The sequence below is a fragment of the Lissotriton vulgaris genome, chromosome 9 (genome assembly GCF_964263255.1).
Source record: "Lissotriton vulgaris chromosome 9, aLisVul1.2, whole genome shotgun sequence".
Classification (NCBI taxonomy): domain Eukaryota; kingdom Metazoa; phylum Chordata; class Amphibia; order Caudata; family Salamandridae; genus Lissotriton; species Lissotriton vulgaris.
Window position 1 is genome coordinate 1,224,905,934 of NC_141697.1, and position 18,924 is coordinate 1,224,924,857.

General features: G+C 49.7%; 1 protein-coding gene across 1 annotated transcript in view; it reads right to left on the reverse strand.

Moving 5' to 3' along the window:
- The window catches only part of LOC147693100 (laminin subunit beta-1-like), a 381,988-nt gene extending 368,680 nt beyond the window's left edge, over window positions 1-13,308 (reverse strand). The window contains exons 1-2 of the mRNA XM_086939353.1: window positions 12,463-13,308; window positions 12,147-12,374 (exon numbers count right to left, since the gene is read on the reverse strand). The gene's annotated coding sequence lies outside the window, so the exon portion shown is untranslated. The remainder of the gene's footprint in view (window positions 1-12,146; window positions 12,375-12,462) is intronic.
- Window positions 13,309-18,924: the final 5,616 nt, after the last annotated feature.

The following is an 18,924-nucleotide window of genomic DNA, read 5'->3' on the forward strand; positions in this document are numbered from 1 at the left end:
AATAAAAACATTTTTTTCAAAAGAGAGCTCTGGTCAAGTCAACGCGGTGCCGTGTGAGGATTCTGGAACGGAGATAACTAACTCAACCATCGCGAGCCATTTTGGGGTCTAGGGGGCCGATTCACAGAACTAATCTGAGACAAAATCCTAAACTTTCTACTTTTGGTATTCACAGAAGGCATTTAGTAGTCTTAAATTAGGATTTTGTCTCAAGTTAGGATTTTGTTTTTAAGACAAACTTAAATTTAACTTAAGTTTAATTTAAGACAAAATCCTAATTTATAACAAAATCCTAATTTCAGACTACTAAATGCCTTCTGTGAATACCAAAAGTAGAAAGTTTAGGATTTTGTCTCAGATTAGTTCTGTGAATCGGCCCCTCCGTGTTTGTTTGGTTCCGCAAAGGAAGGCCGTACTGCAGGTCACTGTAACATGCTAATTAATCTTAGTGGGTAAATGTCCCACCTAGAACCTTCCATGCTTGCTGGTATACTGCTCTCTGGGGTAGAAAGAGCTGGGGAAGTGTCATTTGCATACCACTCTCACCCTACTACACCACTCCATCCAGAGTTTCACAGTTTCTTGTTTCTTAGGACTCTCCCAATAGCTGGCCCGCCGCCCGGGCTCTGATGTGTCACTACAGAAGGCTGTCCTCAGATGCATTTCATTCTGATTTCCACAGGACAGCTGCCTTCTCTCTGAGCCACAACTACTGGCCCATTTCTGTCATCCAGGCTACTTTCAGTCCAGAATCTTCCCGCGCTTCAAGCGCCTGCCTTCAACTCTCGCGAGAGTGTACGATGTTCCATTTTGATTGATAGGCGAACCTTGGCTCACGCGGCCTTCTTTCCTGCTCCTGGGACCCTGTATCCCAGCGCCCTCAAGACATATAATTTACCACTATAATTGCGAGAGGTTGAGCTTTTCTTTTCGGACCTAATTACCCAGACAATGGTTTATTGATGAGGGCTGTCGCACAACAGGATATCAGCTTTCTGGCGCGTTATTAACTACACAAGGAATGGCTTCTGAATGCGGTGCTGCCTGTATAGGGTGATCCTAAATGTGAAGCGATGGAAACTCTCCATGACATAGCTGTGAAGGGTCAACAAGCGGGCTGTGTTGTCCAGGGGTGGGGGGACAGGGGTTGCGGTGCACATGGGTCCCACGCTGAGCACGCCAAGTTGTGGAGACCCGGGGGCCTATTTTTACCACTAACCATAGCATGTCCTCGACTTGGTGTTATGTTATGTTATTAATCATTCTACAGAATGCAAGTGCAATTAGTTTAGCGGCACACATGAAATTTACAAAATGGCATTTTAGGATTGTTTATGATTGTTCTGAGCCAGAACAAGTGGTCTAGTGTGCTGGAGAGGTGTATGGTTACACAACCACGTATAGAGCAAGGTATGGGCGAGGGGTGCGTAAGGTCTGAACAAGTGGTCTGGTCGTGTTGTGTCTAACTTGACTTTTCTAGTATGTGTGGAAATGTTTATCAATATATATGAGATCATTTTGGAAATACTTCATGCAACATTTTTTGTACGTCCCTGATTGAACAATAATGAGCGGGTGACTTGGCCCAGGCACAAAATTAAATTGTTTAGAGAAATTCTCGAAATTCTGCCATTATGCGAATCGCGTAATTACACCACTGTTCGTAGTAAAACTATGACGTGGTAGGGCAGGAACAACCCAAACAACCAGAAAGAGAGTGGCTATTGTTTGCAGCAAAATTCACACAAGGAAGTAATAGACTCTAAAATATTGAAATAATTGTGTGCCATTTCATGTAATTTTCTGAAATGTAGCATAATTACGTGAAAGCAAAGAATGCAAATTTCACACACCCTCGTTAATAAGTGCTAAAACATATATATTTATTGGAGACGTTTATTCAAAGTAGAGGATGAAAAGAATGCCTGGTATGAAAGATTTTTTTTAAACAAATGTTGCATATGCAAAAGAATAAAAGTAAAGCATTTTGTGATTTTTATTAAAAAATATGATTCCTTTTTTGATGTAACCCATACAAATAATATTTATCAAATGTAATATCCTACTTAGACAAAAAATAATCAGCATTTAATTTTTACACGTTTGAACCATTAAAAAATATAAAAAGGGAGTTACTTATAGTTTTATATAAGTGCATATTTTTGGTTCCCTAACTGTGAGGCAACATGTGTCCCACATTTAAAGAAAATATCTGAAAGCGGTGCAGCGAGGTAGGATTCCATGGGAATACCTCTGTGTTTATGTTAGTTAGGAGCAGGGATCCTTTGCTGAACAGTATCCAGAACAGAACAAAAGCATCTTCTGAAAAGCAGTCAGAAGATGACGTTTGCACTGTAAGTCGATAATTTAAAAAGTACTCACAGTAAAATACTGCATAGTAGATATTTTTCACCAAAAGATGGTATTTTGTTTGTGTCTCTAAGAAAACCTATGTGCACAGACATCTTTACCCCTGAACCAAAACACTATGGGCCATATTATCAAGAATGGCGATAACATTATCGTAGCGACAGGAAACTGCAGCTAAAGCGGCGATAAGGGGCTTGATAGTATGCCCTAGAGAATTCCAATAGAAGCCCAGGTTTGATGTCCTTCACACCAGAACCTACCTGGGCTTCTATGGGAATTCTCAAGGGCACATTATCAAGCCCCTTATTGCCGCTTTAGCGGCAGTTTCCTGCCGCTAAAACAGCGATAATGTTATCGCCGTTCTTGATAATCTGGCTCTATAAATCTAATATTGTGCTCATGTCAGCACTGCCAGAGTGAATACTGAATAACCCTGTCTCCTTAGGACAGGGTAAGGCATCCAAACTGAATGTAGTTCCTAAACAAATGTTGTCATTTCTACAAAGTACATAAATCGAACAGTACAATTTGCAATATATCCTTTGCAGGGATATTTTTTTAGGTGTGTTCAAGTTTTGGAACCAGTTCCATTGACCGATTATAAAAGGCTGTTGATTACTATGGGCCAGATTCACAGAACTAACTTCAGACACAATCCTAAACTTACTACTTTTGGTATTCACAGAAGTTAGGATTTTGTCTTAAGTTTGTCTTAAGACAGACTTAAGACAGACTTAAGACAAAATCCTAACTTAAGTCTGTCTTAAGTCTGTCTTAAGACAAACTTAAGACAAAATCCTAACTTCTGTGAATACCAAAAGTAGTAAGTTTAGGATTTTGTCTTAAGTTAGTTCTGTGAATCGGGCCCCTATGTGTCTATCTATGTATCTATTTACCTATCACATTTTGGGCCATGGCGCCGGTAGCGATCTGTCACGGGTTTACCATCAAAGATGGTCAGGCGTCTCACTTTCACTGCCTCACTGGGTACATTATAATTCAATATAGCGCTGTGTGCCGATGCCATGCGAATACTTCAAAAGACTTTCAATAAAGCCAGGCGTCTTAGGATGGTTTTTACATAAATGTCAGGAAAATGTCAAAAGGACAGAAATATCACAGAGTAGGGCAGTACAGAAGGGATTGCACTGGGCGACACTCTGGGTGAGATGGGACTGAAGGGGTTATATGTACAAGCCCTTATCGCCATGGGATCGTCACTTTTTGTGACTTTCCCATGGCGATAGGGGCCTTGCCTTATGTACATGGCACCGTTAAGCCACTTAACGTGGCTTAACACTGCCTTGTACATAAGGCCCCCTTTCACGTTAACCTAGCGTGAAAGGGGCGTGCAGTGGGCGTTGTGGTGGGTGTTCCACAGCAACACCCATTGTATTTGACGCTGCCCCTATGTACAAGGGTGGCATACATAGGAGGCAGCACCAAAATTAAGACCAGAAAAACCCTGGTCTTAAGTTGGCGAACAAGGAGAAATGCATTATTTCTCTTCGTTTTTGCTTTTTCCATGTGTGCTGCCTTGTGCAGCACATATGGAAAAAGCAAAATGCCATGGTTAGTTTATGTACAGAAAGGTGTATCCTCCTGTGCATGACAAACCTTCTAAAAAGGCCATTTTGTAACTTTCATGTGTGCTGCATGAAGCAACACACATGCAATTTACAAAATGGCATATTAGGATTGTTTATGTGCAGGAAGAGACACCTTTCTACGCATAAACAATCCTCCCCTGCACACAGGCACCCTTGTACTCTGGTGCAAAGGGGCCTGCGTTGGCGCTAAGTTGTTAAACTTAGCGCCGTCGGAGGGGAAATGCAAGGCTGCACCACATTCTTGTAAATATGGTGCAGCCTTGCGCTTCCGAAGTGGCGGAGCGTGTCGTTAAGCCAAGGAGGCTAACGACACGCTCTGCCACTTCATTGTACATATCCCCCTAGAGGAGTTCACTGTTGGTGAATTCTAGTATTTGTAGCATGACACTTATACACCACAAGTACCAGAATGCAATGTTTTGAGTGGGCCCAGCTGTGATTTCTTGTGCAAAACATCAACTTTGGGATCATAACACATCAACACAGAGAACGCATTCAGAGCTACCCTCCCCTTCAAACATTACCCCCATCATGGTGGGCAATACCCCATTTCTGTGCAGGAAATACAAACAAAAAAACCTCAACTACATTTAAACTAAAACATAGACTACGGAAATAAAATCACCATAAAAATAAAACTTAACAGTTTTAAACAAATTTGAACAAGTTAATATTTCACACATTCTACTGTTCTACTGAAGATAAGTTAAAAGATAATTTAAAAGAATCGGGTGAAAGGGGAATAAGAAGTCGAGGTAGGAACTTGGAAAGGCGGAGTTTCCCATAGTCAAGGCCATGCTACAGAGAGGATCTGGTTAGAGAATGTATTGCAATGGAAATGAGGAATGTTTAAGCAGAGACTGGGCGTGCTACTTGCAACTGGAAGGGAGTTTTTCTATTAAAAGGTATTGCATTAAATCGACATTAACATGTAAACATGCAAATGTTATTAACTGCATGTGGTTCACATTGCGATTGACCATAGCTAACGTAGGCCTGCATTTTAACATGGCTATGCTGGTTGCCATCGTGTTCAGTGACATGTGAACTTTTATTTCTGGACGAAGCTGAAGTCCAAATTAAGAAACACTGTGGGGCATATTACCAACAACTAGCGATAATTATCGCTATGCTGGCTTAGCTGCAATATTTTTATCGCCGAGCTGCAGCAATTTTTATCGCTTAGGAACCTTGCTATTATCAAGGTTTATCTCCTAAGCGATAAAAATCGTCCGAAATGCATGAATATCGCTGAAAAGTCAGCGATATTCATGCATTACCGAGCGAATGCTCTTTGCCATGTTATCCACCTACCATTGGATAACATGGCTAAGAACTGCTCAGGGCAGGCGTTAGCTTTTGGAGATATTCACGCTTAGTGGAATATCTCCAAAAGTTGGTAATAGGAGATAGCGATGTTAGCAACTGTTTCCAGTCGCTGACATCTTGGCACGCCCACTTTGCATATCATTAGTGATACATTTCACTAACATGCAAAGCGGGACCCAAGATGGTCGCTATCTCCTACTAGCTGTCGCTAACTGGTGTTAGCGACAGCTAGGTAATAGGGAGATAATTTTATCTCCGCTTTCTTGACTTTTAAAGCCAAAAAAGCGGAGATAAACCCCCTTGATAATATGCCCCACAATGTTCTTTTTCCTTCTTTCCCATGTGAAATGTTTTCGTTTACCACGATAATCATGGAATGTTGTGACTGGTTGCAGTGACACACCTGCAGAGTGCGGGCTGGTCCAGTGCATCTCGGTTCGTTTCAGGAAATGTTAGTTTGAAGAATGTTGAGAGAAGCTGTGGAGGATTCTGAGAAGCCAAAGAGCCAAGATTTTATATATTCAATCTAACGTGATTGGATTGTAATATGGGAACTATGTGTGAGTGTAGCAAATGCTAGCATTGTGTCAATTAACCTCGTGCAGAGTAGGTTTCTGTTCAGAAATGTTGTGTCCACTTTCGAGGCTGCTTAGTGCAGAGTTTGGCGCTCTGTTGATTGGAGGACTGGTTTCTGAACCTTTCCCTTTTGAGGCAACTCTATCTTAGTTTTTCCTCTCTTTTATACATTCGATTTGGTTTAAACTTTAGATTAATTGATGCTTTCATATATTGACCCTCGATGGCTGCGTGACTTTAGAACACATGCTTTTACCTGTATGCCTTTACCACAATGCCATTACAACGCATATGCCTTTGAATGGATACCTTTACCTCACATGCTTATACAATGAATGACTTTAACCCCAACCACCACAACTTTATTTAAATAATTTTAAATTGATATTTTCTTTCTTTATTGATGGGAATCCCCCTTTTTTGTTAATTACCCTTACCACCCTATACTTCTACCCATCTTAAGCCCTAAATATACCCTTACCACCCTATACCCATACTCACACCAAACCATGAAAATGCCCTTACCTCCATATACCCCTACCCACCCATACACCCTAAAAATACTCTTACCACCCTATACCCTTATCCTCCCTTAAACCCTAATAATACCCTTACAACCCTATACCCTCATCCAACCCTAAACTCTGAAAATAAAGGTATTGTGGTAAAGGCATTGCGTGGTTCAGGCATGTGTGGTAAAGGCATTGTGTGGTTCAGGCATGTGTGGTAAAGGCATTGTGTGGTTCAGGCATGCGTGGTAAAGGCATTGTGTGGTTCAGGCATGCGTGGTAAAGGCATTGTGTGGTTCAGGCATGTGTGGTAAAGGCATTGTGTGGCTCAGGCATGTGTGGTAAAGGCATTGTGTGGTTCAGGCATGTGTGGTAAAGGCATTGTGTGGCTCAGGCATGCGTGGTAAAGGCATTGTGTGGTTCAGGCATGCGTGGTAAAGGCATTGTGTGGTTCAGGCATGCATGGTAAAGGCATTGTGTGGTTCAGGCATGCGTGGTAAAGGCATTGTGTGGTTCAGGCATGCGTGGTAAAGGCATTGTGTGGTTCAGGCATGCGTGGTAAAGGCATTGCGCGGTAAAGCAGTGGCGTAGCTAGACCTTTTGCTGCCAGGGGCGGTCCCTGCTTTTGCCGCCAGGCAGCCACAGGTAAGAGCGGGGAGTGCTGGCGGTTCCTGCGTTTGCCCCCAGGCAGCCACAGGTAAGAGCGGGGAGTGCTGGCGGTTCCTGCGTTTGCCGCCAGGCAGCCACAGGTAAGAGCGAGGAGTGCTGGCGGTTCCTGCGTTTGCCGCTAGGCAGCCACAGGTAAGAGCGGGGAGTGCTGGCGGTTCCTGCGTTTGCCCCCAGGCAGCCACAGGTAAGAGCGGGGAGTGCTGGCGGTTCCTGCGTTTGCCCCCAGGCAGCCACAGGTAAGAGCGGGGAGTGCTGGCGGTTCCTGCGTTTGCCGCTAGGCAGCCACAGGTAAGAGCAGGGAGTGCTGGCGGTTCCTGCGTTTGCCCCCAGGCAGCCACAGGTAAGAGCGGGGAGTGCTGGCGGTTCCTGCGTTTGCCCCCAGGCAGCCACAGGTAAGAGCGGGGAGTGCTGGCGGTTCCTGCGTTTGCCCCCAGGCAGCCACAGGTGAGAGCGGGGAGTGCTGGCAGTTCCTGCGTTTGCCTCCCCGTGACAGACGTAGGAAAGAGCAGGGGCAGGCCTAATGAGCGGGGACACCATTGCAACTCCCATGGAACACCTCCCTAGGGCAGAGTACCGCAACGCAGCAATTTATGTTGCGTTGTATCCTCCTTATATATCAAGTCGCTCAGGGGCACGCAAAGTGGCCTTGCGCGGCATGATAGATCGCATTTTGGGTTTGCGTTGCACTTGTGCCACGTTACATGGTGCAAGTGCGACACAAACCCTTTGATAAAAATCCCCCTGTGTTTTTTTTTAAAGTTGAACAGGAGTGAAAGTAAGATGTTGTCCAGTGGCACATTACACGCTTTGGCAGCACAAAACCTGGCTAAAATCGCTGCACGTCATTTGTTACGTTGTTGAACATGGGAGGCGGGTTCACATGTGTGATTTATGGGAGCCCTATATTGAGACCCGGCTCTCCCTATGCTGGCCAGACCCAGGTCACGGCTCTCCCTATGCTGGCCAGACCCAGGGCACGGCTCTCCCTAATTCTGGCCAGACTCTTGACCCGGCTCTCCCTATGCTGGCAGACCCATGACCCGGCTCTCCCTATTCTGGCCAGACTCTTGACCCGGCTCTCCCTATGCTGGCAGACTCTTGACCCGGCTCTCCCTATGCTGGCAGACCCATGGCTTGGCTCTCCCTATGCTGGCCAGACTCTTGACCCGGCTCTCCCTATTCTGGCCAGACCCAGGGCTCGGCTCTCCCTATGCTGGCAGACCCATAACCCGGCTCTCCCTATTCTGGCCAGACTCTTGACCCGGCTCTCCCTATGCTGGCAGACTCTTGACCCGGCTCTCCCTATGCTGGCAGACCCATGGCTTGGCTCTCCCTATGCTGGCCAGACCCATGGCTCGGCTCTCCCTAATTCTGGCCAGACCCAGGGCACGGCTCTACCTAATTCTGGCCAGACGCAGGGCACGGCTCTCCCTATTCTGGTCAGACCCAGGGCACGGCTCTCCCTATGCTGGCAGACCCATGACCCGGCTCTCCCTATGCTGGCCAGACTCTTGACCCGGCTCTCCCTATTCTGGCCAGACCCAGGGCTATGCTCTCTCTATTCTGGCTAGACCCATGACCCGGCTCTCTCTATTCTGGCCAGACCCTGGGCCCGGCTCTCCCTATTCTGGCCAGACCCTGGGCCCGGCTCTCCCTATGCTGGCAGACCCATGCCCCGGCTCTCTCTATTCTGGCCAGACCCTGGGCCCGGCTCTCCCTATTCTGGCCAGACCCAGGGCTCAGCACTCCCTATTCTGGCCAGACCCTGGGCCCGGCTCTCCCTATGCTGGCAGACCCATGACCCGGCTCTCCCTATTCTGGCCAGACCCATGACCCGGCTCTCCCTATTCTGGCCAGACCCAGGGCTCAGCTCTCCCTATTCTGGCCAGACCCAGGGCTCGGCTCTCCCTATGCTGGCAGACCCATGACCCTGCTCTCCCTATGCTGGCCAGACTCTTGACCCGGCTCTCCCTATTCTGGCCAGACCCAGGGCTCGGCTCTCCCTATGCTGGCAGACCCATGACCCGGCTCTCCCTATTCTGGCCAGACTCTTGACCCGGCTCTCCCTATGCTGGCATACTCTTGACCCGGCTCTCCCTATGCTGGCAGACCCATGGCTTGGCTCTCCCTATGCTGGCCAGACTCTTGACCCGGCTCTCCCTATTCTGGCCAGACCCAGGGCTCGGCTCTCCCTATGCTGGCAGACCCATGACCCGGCTCTCCCTATTCTGGACAGACTCTTGACCCGGCTCTCCCTATGCTGGCAGACTCTTGACCCGGCTCTCCCTATGCTGGCAGACCCATGGCTTGGCTCTCCCTATGCTGGCCAGACTCATGATCCGCTCTCCCTATGCTGGCCAGACCCATGGCTCGGCTCTCCCTAATTCTGGCCAGACCCAGGGCACGGCTCTCCCTAATTCTGGCCAGACCCAGGGCACGGCTCTCCCTTTTCTGGCCAGACCCAGGGCACGGCTCTCCCTATGCTGGCAGACCCATGACCCGGCTCTCCCTATGCTGGCCAGACTCTTGACCCGGCTCTCCCTATTCTGGCCAGACCCAGGGCTCGGCTCTCTCTATTCTGGCCAGACCCATGACCCGGCTCTCTCTATTCTGGCCAGACCCTGGGCCCGGCTCTCCCTATTCTGGCCAGACCCTGGGCCCGGCTCTCCCTATGCTGGCAGACCCATGACCCGGCTCTCTCTATTCTGGCCAGACCCTGGGCCCGGCTCTCCCTATTCTGGCCAGACCCAGGGCTCGGCTCTCCCTATTCTGGCCAGACCCTGGGTCCGGCTCTCCCTATGCTGGCAGACCCATGACCCGGCTCTCCCTATTCTGGCCAGACCCATGACCCGGCTCTCACTATTCTGGCCAGACCCAGGGCTCGGCTCTCCCTATTCTGGCCAGACCCAGGGCTCGGCTCTCCCTATGCTGGCAGACCCATGACCCGGCTCTCCCTATGCTGGCCAGACTCATGACCCGGCTCTCCCTATGCTGGCAGACCCATGACCTGACTCTCCCTATGCTGGCAGACCCATGACCTGGCTCTCCCTATGCTGGCAGACCCATGACCCGGCTCTCCCTATGCTAGCAAGACTCTTGACCTGGCTCTCCCTATGCTGGCCAGACTCTTGACCCGGCTCTCCCTATGCTTGCCAGACTCTTGACCCGGCTCTCCCTATGCTGGCCAGACTCTTGACCCGGCTCTCCCTATGCTGGCCAGACTCATGACCCGGCTCTCCCTATGCTGGCCAGACCCATGACCCGGCTCTCCCTATGCTGGCCAGACTCTTGACCCGGCTCTCCCTATGCTGGCCAGACTCTTGACCCGGCTCTCCCTATGCTGGCCAGACTCATGACCCGGCTCTCCCTATGCTGGCAGACCCATGACCTGACTCTCCCTATTCTAGCCAGACCCATGACCCGGCTCTCCCTATGCTGGCCAGACTCATGACCCGGCTCTCCCTATGCTGGCAGACCCATGACCTGACTCTCCCTATGCTGGCAGACCCATGACCCGGCTCTCCCTATGCTGGCAGACCCATGACCCGGCTCTCCCTATGCTAGCAAGACTCTTGACCTGGCTCTCCCTATGCTGGCCAGACTCTTGACCCGGCTCTCCCTATGCTGGCCAGACTCTTGACCCGGCTCTCCCTATGCTGGCCAGACTCTTGACCCGGCTCTCCCTATGCTGGCCAGACTCTTGACCCGGCTCTTCCTATGCTGGCCAGACTCTTGACCCGGCTCTCCCTATTCTGGCCAGACCCAGGGCTCGCCTCTCCCTATGCTGGCCAGACTCTTGACCCGGCTCTCCCTATGCTGGCCAGACTCTTGACCCGGCTCTCCCTATGCTGGCCAGACTCTTGGCCCGGCTCTCCCTATGCTGGCCAGACTCTTGACCCAGCTCTCCCTATGCTGGCCAGACTCTTGACCCGGCTCTCCCTATGCTGGCAGACCCATGACCTGACTCTCCCTATTCTGGCCAGACCCAGGGCTCGGCTCTCCCTATGCTGGCAGACCCATGACCCGGCTCTCCCTATGCTGGCCAGACTCATGACCCGGCTCTCCCTATGCTGGCAGACCCATGACCTGACTCTCCCTATGCTGGCAGACCCATGACCCGGCTCTCCCTATGCTGGCAGACCCATGACCCGGCTCTCCCTATGCTAGCAAGACTCTTGACCTGGCTCTCCCTATGCTGGCCAGACTCTTGACCCGGCTCTCCCTATGCTGGCCAGACTCTTGACCCGGCTCTCCCTATGCTGGCCAGACTCTTGACCCGGCTCTCCCTATGCTGGCCAGACTCTTGACCCGGCTCTCCCTATGCTGGCCAGACTCTTGGCCCGGCTCTCCCTATGCTGGCCAGACTCTTGACCCGGCTCTCCCTATGCTGGCCAGACTCTTGACCCGGCTCTCCCTATGCTGGCCACACTCTTGGCCCGGCTCTCCCTATGCTGGCCAGACTCTTGGCCCGGCTCTCCCTATGCTGGCCAGACTCTTGACCCGGCTCTCCCTATGCTGGCCAGACTCTTGGCCCGGCTCTCCCTATGCTGGCCAGACTCTTGACCCGGCTCTCCCTATGCTGGCCAGACTCTTGGCCCGGCTCTCCCTATGCTGGCCAGACTCTTGACCCGGCTCTCCCTATGCTGGCCAGACTCTTGACCCGGCTCTCCTTAAGTCTGGTAGACCCATGACATGTCTCTCCCTAAGTTGCTGTGCTGTATGTAACTGCACTTTATGTATCTGCGCCGCATGTAACTGCGCTGAGCTGCATGAAACGACGCTGCATGTAACTGCGCTGTATGTAACTGCACTGCATGTAACTACGCCACATGTAACAGCAGTGCATTGATGTAACTGCGCCGCACGGAATCGCACTGCACCATGCATGTAAGTGACAGACAGGAGAGCGGGAAGGAGGGCGCAGCAACCGCCGGGGCCCGGAGAGCAAACACCAGCGCAGCAAGAAAGTCTCAGGTACAAAGGGCGCGCTCTGCTTGTCCCGGAAGAGATGGCACCGCCTCAGGAGTGAAAGGAGGAGCGCAGGAAAACAGTAAAGGCAGGGCTGGGACTAGTGTCCGCTCACCTCTCACACTGGTGCTCTGGCGTCCAGCTGCTCGGACTACCTGCGTCACTGATGCTCCACCTTTCAACAGTATCTGCCCAGGGTGCCCGCTGTCAGCATTGAGTAGCAAGGGTTACTCCTTTCATCAGTGCCCAGTGAGGTCTTCTCTTTCCAGCAATTCCTGACGAGGACTGTCAGCACTGCACTGTCGGGACACTCTCCTTCAGCAGCGCGTGCCCAGGGCCCCCCCTTTTTGCAGTTCTTCTTCAGGACTCCCACTTTCAGCACTGCACTGTCGGGACACCCTCCTTCGCCAGCAAGTGCCCGGTGCTCCCACTTTTTGCAGTTCTTCTGCAGGACTCCCGATGTCAGCACCGCACAGTCGAGGATTATCCTGTCACTTCACCTCGACCCATTCACCCCTCCTCCTTCCTTCAGCAGTGCTTGTCCAGTGCGCCTCCTTTCCTCCTTCCTTCAGCAATGAGTGTCCAGTGCGCCGTGCGCCTCCTTTCCTCCTTCCTTCAGCAGTGCGTGTCCAGTGCGCCTCCTTTCAGCAGTGCTTGTCCAGTGCGCCTCCTTTCCTCCTTCCTTCAGCAGTGCGTGTCCAGTGCGCCTCCTTTCAGCAGTGCTTGTCCAGTGCGCCTCCTTTCCTCCTTCCTTCAGCAATGAGTGTCCAGTGCGCCGTGCGCCTCCTTTCCTCCTTCCTTCAGCAGTGCGTGTCCAGTGCGCCTCCTTTCAGCAGTGCGTGTCCAGTGCGCCTCCTTTCCTCCTTCCTTCAGCAGTGCGTGTCCAGTGCGCCTCCTTTCATCCCTGCCCGTTCAGTGCCCTCCTTTGGGACTGCCAGCGCTCCTGTCACTCGCCCTATCCCAGCCTCCCTCCCTCAGCTTCTCACTCTTTCCACCTCCCGCTCTCCACCGACCTCACCCTCTCCCGCCCTCCTCCTCCTGCTGAGGCCTCCGAGCAGCAGGAGCGGTGCCAGGGTGGGAGGGTCCGCGCAGCCTCGCCCTCTGTGCACACTCAGGTACATTCATGCCCACAGGTATACTGTGTCCGTGCCCCCTCGGCCCGCCGCCCGCCGCGGGTCAGGTTTCACCAAAGACCCAGAGCTGGTGCTGCGGGCACCAAAGTGGCAGACATGAAAAGGTTATTGTGTTTTTTCGGCTGTTCCCAAGGACAAAATGTCACACAGTGAAAGGGTTGAACACGTGACCGCCCTCAGCAGCTCAGGGGAGCTGAAGCTACCTCCACGGCGAGCTGTGCAACACGCCAGCCCCGTCGGATGAGGCACCTGTCAGAAGGGGTGCACAAGAGGTGTGAAACACCGGGATGACGTGCACTGAAGAGGTAATGTGGGTGACAGGCACTCTGACTAGAGAGAGAGAGTATGTGTAACTGATGTTGGAGTACTGGAGAGGTGATGTGACTGACAGGCACTCTTACTAGAGAGAGTATGTGTGACCGGCATCAGTGCGACGGACAGCTGGTATGCGTGACTGATGCTGGGGTACCGGAGAGGTGATGTGACTGACAGGCACTCTTACTAGAGAGAGTATGTGCAGAAGGCATCAGTGCGACAGACAGGTAGTATGTGTGACTGATGCGGAGCACTGGAGAGATGATGAGACTGATAGGCACTCCTACTAGAGAGAGTATGTGTGACCGGCATCAGTGCGACAGACAGGTAGTATGTGTGACTGATGCGGAGCACTGGAGAGATGATGAGACTTCAAAGTAAAGGACCTGGGCGTCCCCACGGAAGGACAGTCTAGGACTGTTTATCACACCTACTTGTTGGAATCTAGGGTGAGGGTACCGTTTATCAGGAAACAACTTCATAAAGCATGCCAATAATCTGGCGGGAGAGGTAAAGTTACAATGATTCGGGCTTGATTACTATCTGTGAATGTTTTATGCAAATGTGTTAACATTGTTTTTTTGATGAATTGTATACTTTGTGATGATGAATTTTTTTAAACTTGTATGTATAATAAATGTGTAACAGAGCAACTCCTGGTGTGGTAAACTTTTTTTACATTCACTGAAGATATTGACTTATGTATATAAGTTTTTGTGAAAACTAGGCCTTCCAGTTCATTGTGGGCATTACTAGTAAACTGTCATTTCTAATGTTGATTATATAATGTTGATTGTACGGTGAGATAATAGCCCCCTTTTTTTAACAGTTGGCATCTTTAGGGAGACAATTGACTAGGATAACAAATGTACATAGTCTTTTCTTGAACATACACAGATAGTAATCAAGCCCGAATCATTGTAACTTTACCTCTCCCGCCAGATTATTGGCATGCTTTATAAAGTTGTTTCCTGATAAACGGTACCCTCACCCTAGATTCCAACAAGTAGGTGTGATAAACAGTCCTAGACTGTCCTTCCGTGGGGACGCCCAGGTCCTTTACTTTGAAAACTTACTATCCCCCCAGTCCCCTATCAGTCTGCGTGGGGTCCTCCTTTTCTTTTTAACGAGATGATGAGACTGACAGGCACTCCTACTAGAGACAGTATGTGTGACTGATGCTGGGGTACCGGAGAAGTGATGTGAATGACAGGCACTCTTACTAGAGAGAGTATGTGTGACCGGCATCAGTGCGACAGACAGGTGGTATGCGTGACTGATGCTGGGGTACCGGAGAGGTGATGTGACTGACAGGCACTCTTACTAGAGAGAGTATGTGCAGAAGGCATCAGTGCGACAGACAGGTGGTATGCGTGACTGATGCTGGGGTACCGGAGAGGTGATGTGACTGACAGGCACTCTTACTAGAGAGAGTATGTGCAGAAGGCATCAGTGCGACAGACAGGTGGTATGCGTGACTGATGCTGGGGTACCGGAGAGGTGATGTGACTGACAGGCACTCTTACTAGAGAGAGTATGTGCAGAAGGCATCAGTGCGACAGACAGGTGGTATGCGTGACTGATGCTGGGGTACCGGAGAGGTGATGTGACTGACAGGCACTCTTACTAGAGAGAGTATGTGCAGAAGGCATCAGTGCGACTGACAGGTAGTATGTGTGACTGATGCGGAGCACTGGAGAGATGATGAGACTGACAGGCACTCCTACTAGAGACAGTATGTGTGACTGATGTTGGAGTACTGGAGAGGTGATGTGACTGACAGGCACTCCTACTAAAGAGAGTATGTGTGACCGGCATCAGTGCGACAGACAGGTGGTATGCGTGACTGATGCTGGGGTACCGGAGAGGTGATGTGACTGACAGGCCCTCTTACTAGAGAGAGTATGTGCAGAAGGCATCAGTGCGACAGACAGGTGGTATGCGTGACTGATGCTGGGGTACCGGAGAGGTGAGGTGAATGACAGGCACTCTTACTAGAGAGAGTATATGTGACCGGCATCAGTGCGACAGACAGGTGGTATGCGTGACTGATGCTGGGGTACCGGAGAGGTGATGTGACTGACAGGCACTCTTACTAGAGAGAGTATGTGCAGAAGGCATCAGTGCGACAGACAGGTAGTATGTCTGACTGATGCGGAGCACTGGAGAGATGATGAGACTGACAGGCACTCCTACTAGAGAGAGTATGTGTGACCGGCATCAGTACGACAAGCAGGTAGTATGTGTGACTGATGCTGGAGAACTGGAGAGGTGATGTGACTGACAGGCACTCTTACTAGAGAGAGTATGTGTGGCAGGCAGGTACTGTGTGTGACTGGCTGATAGCCCGAAACCGGTCCTAGGACGCTTGATTCCGGTCCAGGGAAGACATGGCTTGGCAGTTCGGGCTGGACTGTTCCCATGAGGCACAGGGTCAGACTGATTTGCATATGGCCATGTCTGAACTGGGGAGGCGTGGTGAGCAAAATAATGATGGATTAAACCCAGATCTGTGACTGGGGGGAATGTTTTGCCAATGTGCAACTTTCCGTCTATCATCTTGTGTGTTTTGCTGTTTTCCGTATGTGGGAAGGGTATGCCCAGACGTGGGTCCCGTGCTCACTACGCCACTGGAGTCAAGCTATCCTGGCTGCTGATAGCCAGAAACCGGTCCCAGGATGCTTGATTCCGGTCAAGACTGATTTGCATATGGCCATGTCCGAACTGGAGTGGCTTGGTGAGCAAAATAATGATGGATTAAACCCAGATCTGTGACTGGGGGTGAATGTTTTGCCAATGTGCAACTTTCCGTCTATCATCTTGTGTGTTTTGAGGTGATGTGACTGACAGGCACTCTTACTAGAGAGATTATGTGCGGAAGGCATCAGTGCGACAGACAGGTAGTATGTGTGACTGGTGCTGGAGTATTGGAGAGGTGATGTGACTGACAGGCACTCTTACTAGAGAGAGTATGAGAGTATTTGTGGTAGGAATCAGTGCAACATACAAGTAGTATGTGTAACTGATGCTGAAGTCAGTGCTTAATTTGTAAAATATTAAATGCAGGTGCTCACTTCTGTTTAGGAGACCACACCCCTTCTCTCGGCTCCACCCACTTCTTCATCTGGCTCCACCCACTTCTCTCCATCCACATCCTCAACTGCCACTGCTGAAAGCCAGTTGTAATACCGCCTCTGAATTTTCAGCACTGGAGCCTTCCTTAAGGGTTTGATAGTAGGTTCCCCCAGCCTGAGAACTTTTTGAGAAAAATTAAATCAAAAAGTGCACTTAAAGCACAATTTTGGAATAAATTGGCTGAAATGACTAATGCACTGAAAGGGGACACCTATAATTACTATCTTATGGCTTCTATTGTTTATGCCTACGCTCCTAAGTAAAATGCCATTAAAATGCCATGCCAGAGCTAACAGGGAAGGTTAAGTGCTGGCAGTGAAGAAATAGCAATACAGCACATATAGACAGAGGCAGAGAAAGGATGAAAACTGTGAAGAAAGGAGAGAGCGTCAGGCAGATGGTACAGGGCAGTAACGTTGGAGTCACCAATGGTGCTAATTGTGAACAAAAGAAATGCAGGGGTTTTGCCACAATATTGTTGTGATGCGCAGGGGTTCTTCTTCTGGGTATCTGGATTAGCCAGTTCTTTAAAGACGCTGAAGATTTCTCTTATTCAGTCAGACCTGCTCGATGAATTTTGTAAATTAAGACTTTTTGGCTCTCCTTATGGCACTATGGAGGCCTTACAGGTATCTTTTAGAGAGAGGCTATCTTCAGTCAAAATAGTCTTGTGCAACTTGCATTACAGGTTGAGACTGGTTTGTTTCAGCTCCACTGGAACCACATGGAACCATTTATTAGTGGATTTAATGCCAAATTTAGTGTTTCTTGTTTTGGTTGGTACCAACTTCAAGAAAGCAGTGATGTATTGTGGCATAGATTGTCCAGTAAGGCTTCAGTGCCATCCTAGTTGATAAAGTTAGTTGTAACAACATTCTATGTTACCTCAAGCTCGTCTATCTAACACCTGGATGATGTTTGCACCAATCAAACAGCACAAAAAAGTAGCTTGCCTCCACCCAGCTGGTTTTGGAGCAAATGTTGCCAATGCAGCACTGATTGGTCGGTGTCAGCGCTTTAAAGGGAAATGAAGAATCATCACCATCCAAGAAGTGATGGTACTCTCCCATTTGAAGTAATGCATCCCTGCTGAGAAGTGCTTGTACTCTCCCATTAGAAGTATTGCATCTCTGCTGAGAAGTGCCAGTACTCTGCCATTTGAAGTAATGCATTCCCGCTGAGAGGCGCCGCTACTGTCTCATTAGAAGTATTGCAGCACTCCAGAGAAGTGCCAGTACTCTCCTATTAGAAGTATTGCATCCCTGCTGAGAAGTGCCAGTACTGTCCCATTAGAAGTCTTGCATCCCTGCTGAGAAGTGCCAGTACTCTCCCATTTGAAGTAATTCATTTCCGCTGAGAGGCGCCGCTACTGTCTCATTAGAAGTATTGCACCACTCCAGAGAAGTGCCAGTACTCTCCTATTAGAAGTATTGCATCCTGCTGAGAAGTGCCAGTACTGTCCCATTAGAAGTATTGCATCCCTGCTGAGAGGTGCCAGTACTCTACCATTCGAAGTATTGCATCCCTGCTGAGAAGTGCCAGTACTCTACCTTTAGAAGTACTGCATTCCTGCTGAGAAGTGCCAGTACTCTCCCATTATAAGTATTGCATCACTGCTGAGAAGTGCCAGTACTCTCCCATTAGAAGTAGTGCATCCCTGCTGAGAAGTGCCAGTACTCTCCCAATAGAAGTATTGCCTCCCTGCTGAGAAGTGCCAGTACTGTCTCATTAGAAGTATTGCATCCCTGCTTAGAAGTGCCGGTACTCTCACATTTGAAGTAATGCATTCCCGCTGAGAGGCGCCACTACTGTCTCATTAGAAGTATTGCACCACTCCAGAGAAGTGCCAGTACTGTCCCATTAGAAGTATTGCATCCCTGCTGAGAAGTGCCAGTACTCTACCATTAGAAGTATTGCATCCCTGCTGAGAAGTGCAAGTACTCTACCTTTAGAAGTACTGCATCCCTGCTGAGAAGTGCCAGTACTCTCCCATTAGAAGTATTGCATCACTGCTGAGAAGTGCCAGTACTCTCCCATTAGAAGTAGTGCATCCCTGCTGAGAAGTGCCAGTACTGTCCCATTAGAAGTATTGCATCCCTGCTGAGAAGTGCCAGTACTCTACCATTAGACGTGCCAGTACTCTACCTTTAGAAGTACTGCATCCCTGCTGAGAAGTGCCAGTACTCTCCCATTAGAAGTATTGCATCGCTGCTGAGAAGTGCCAGTACTCTCCCATTAGAAGTAGTGCATCCCTGCTGAGAAGTGCCAGTACTGTCTCATTAGAAGTATTTCATCCCTGCTGAGAAGTGC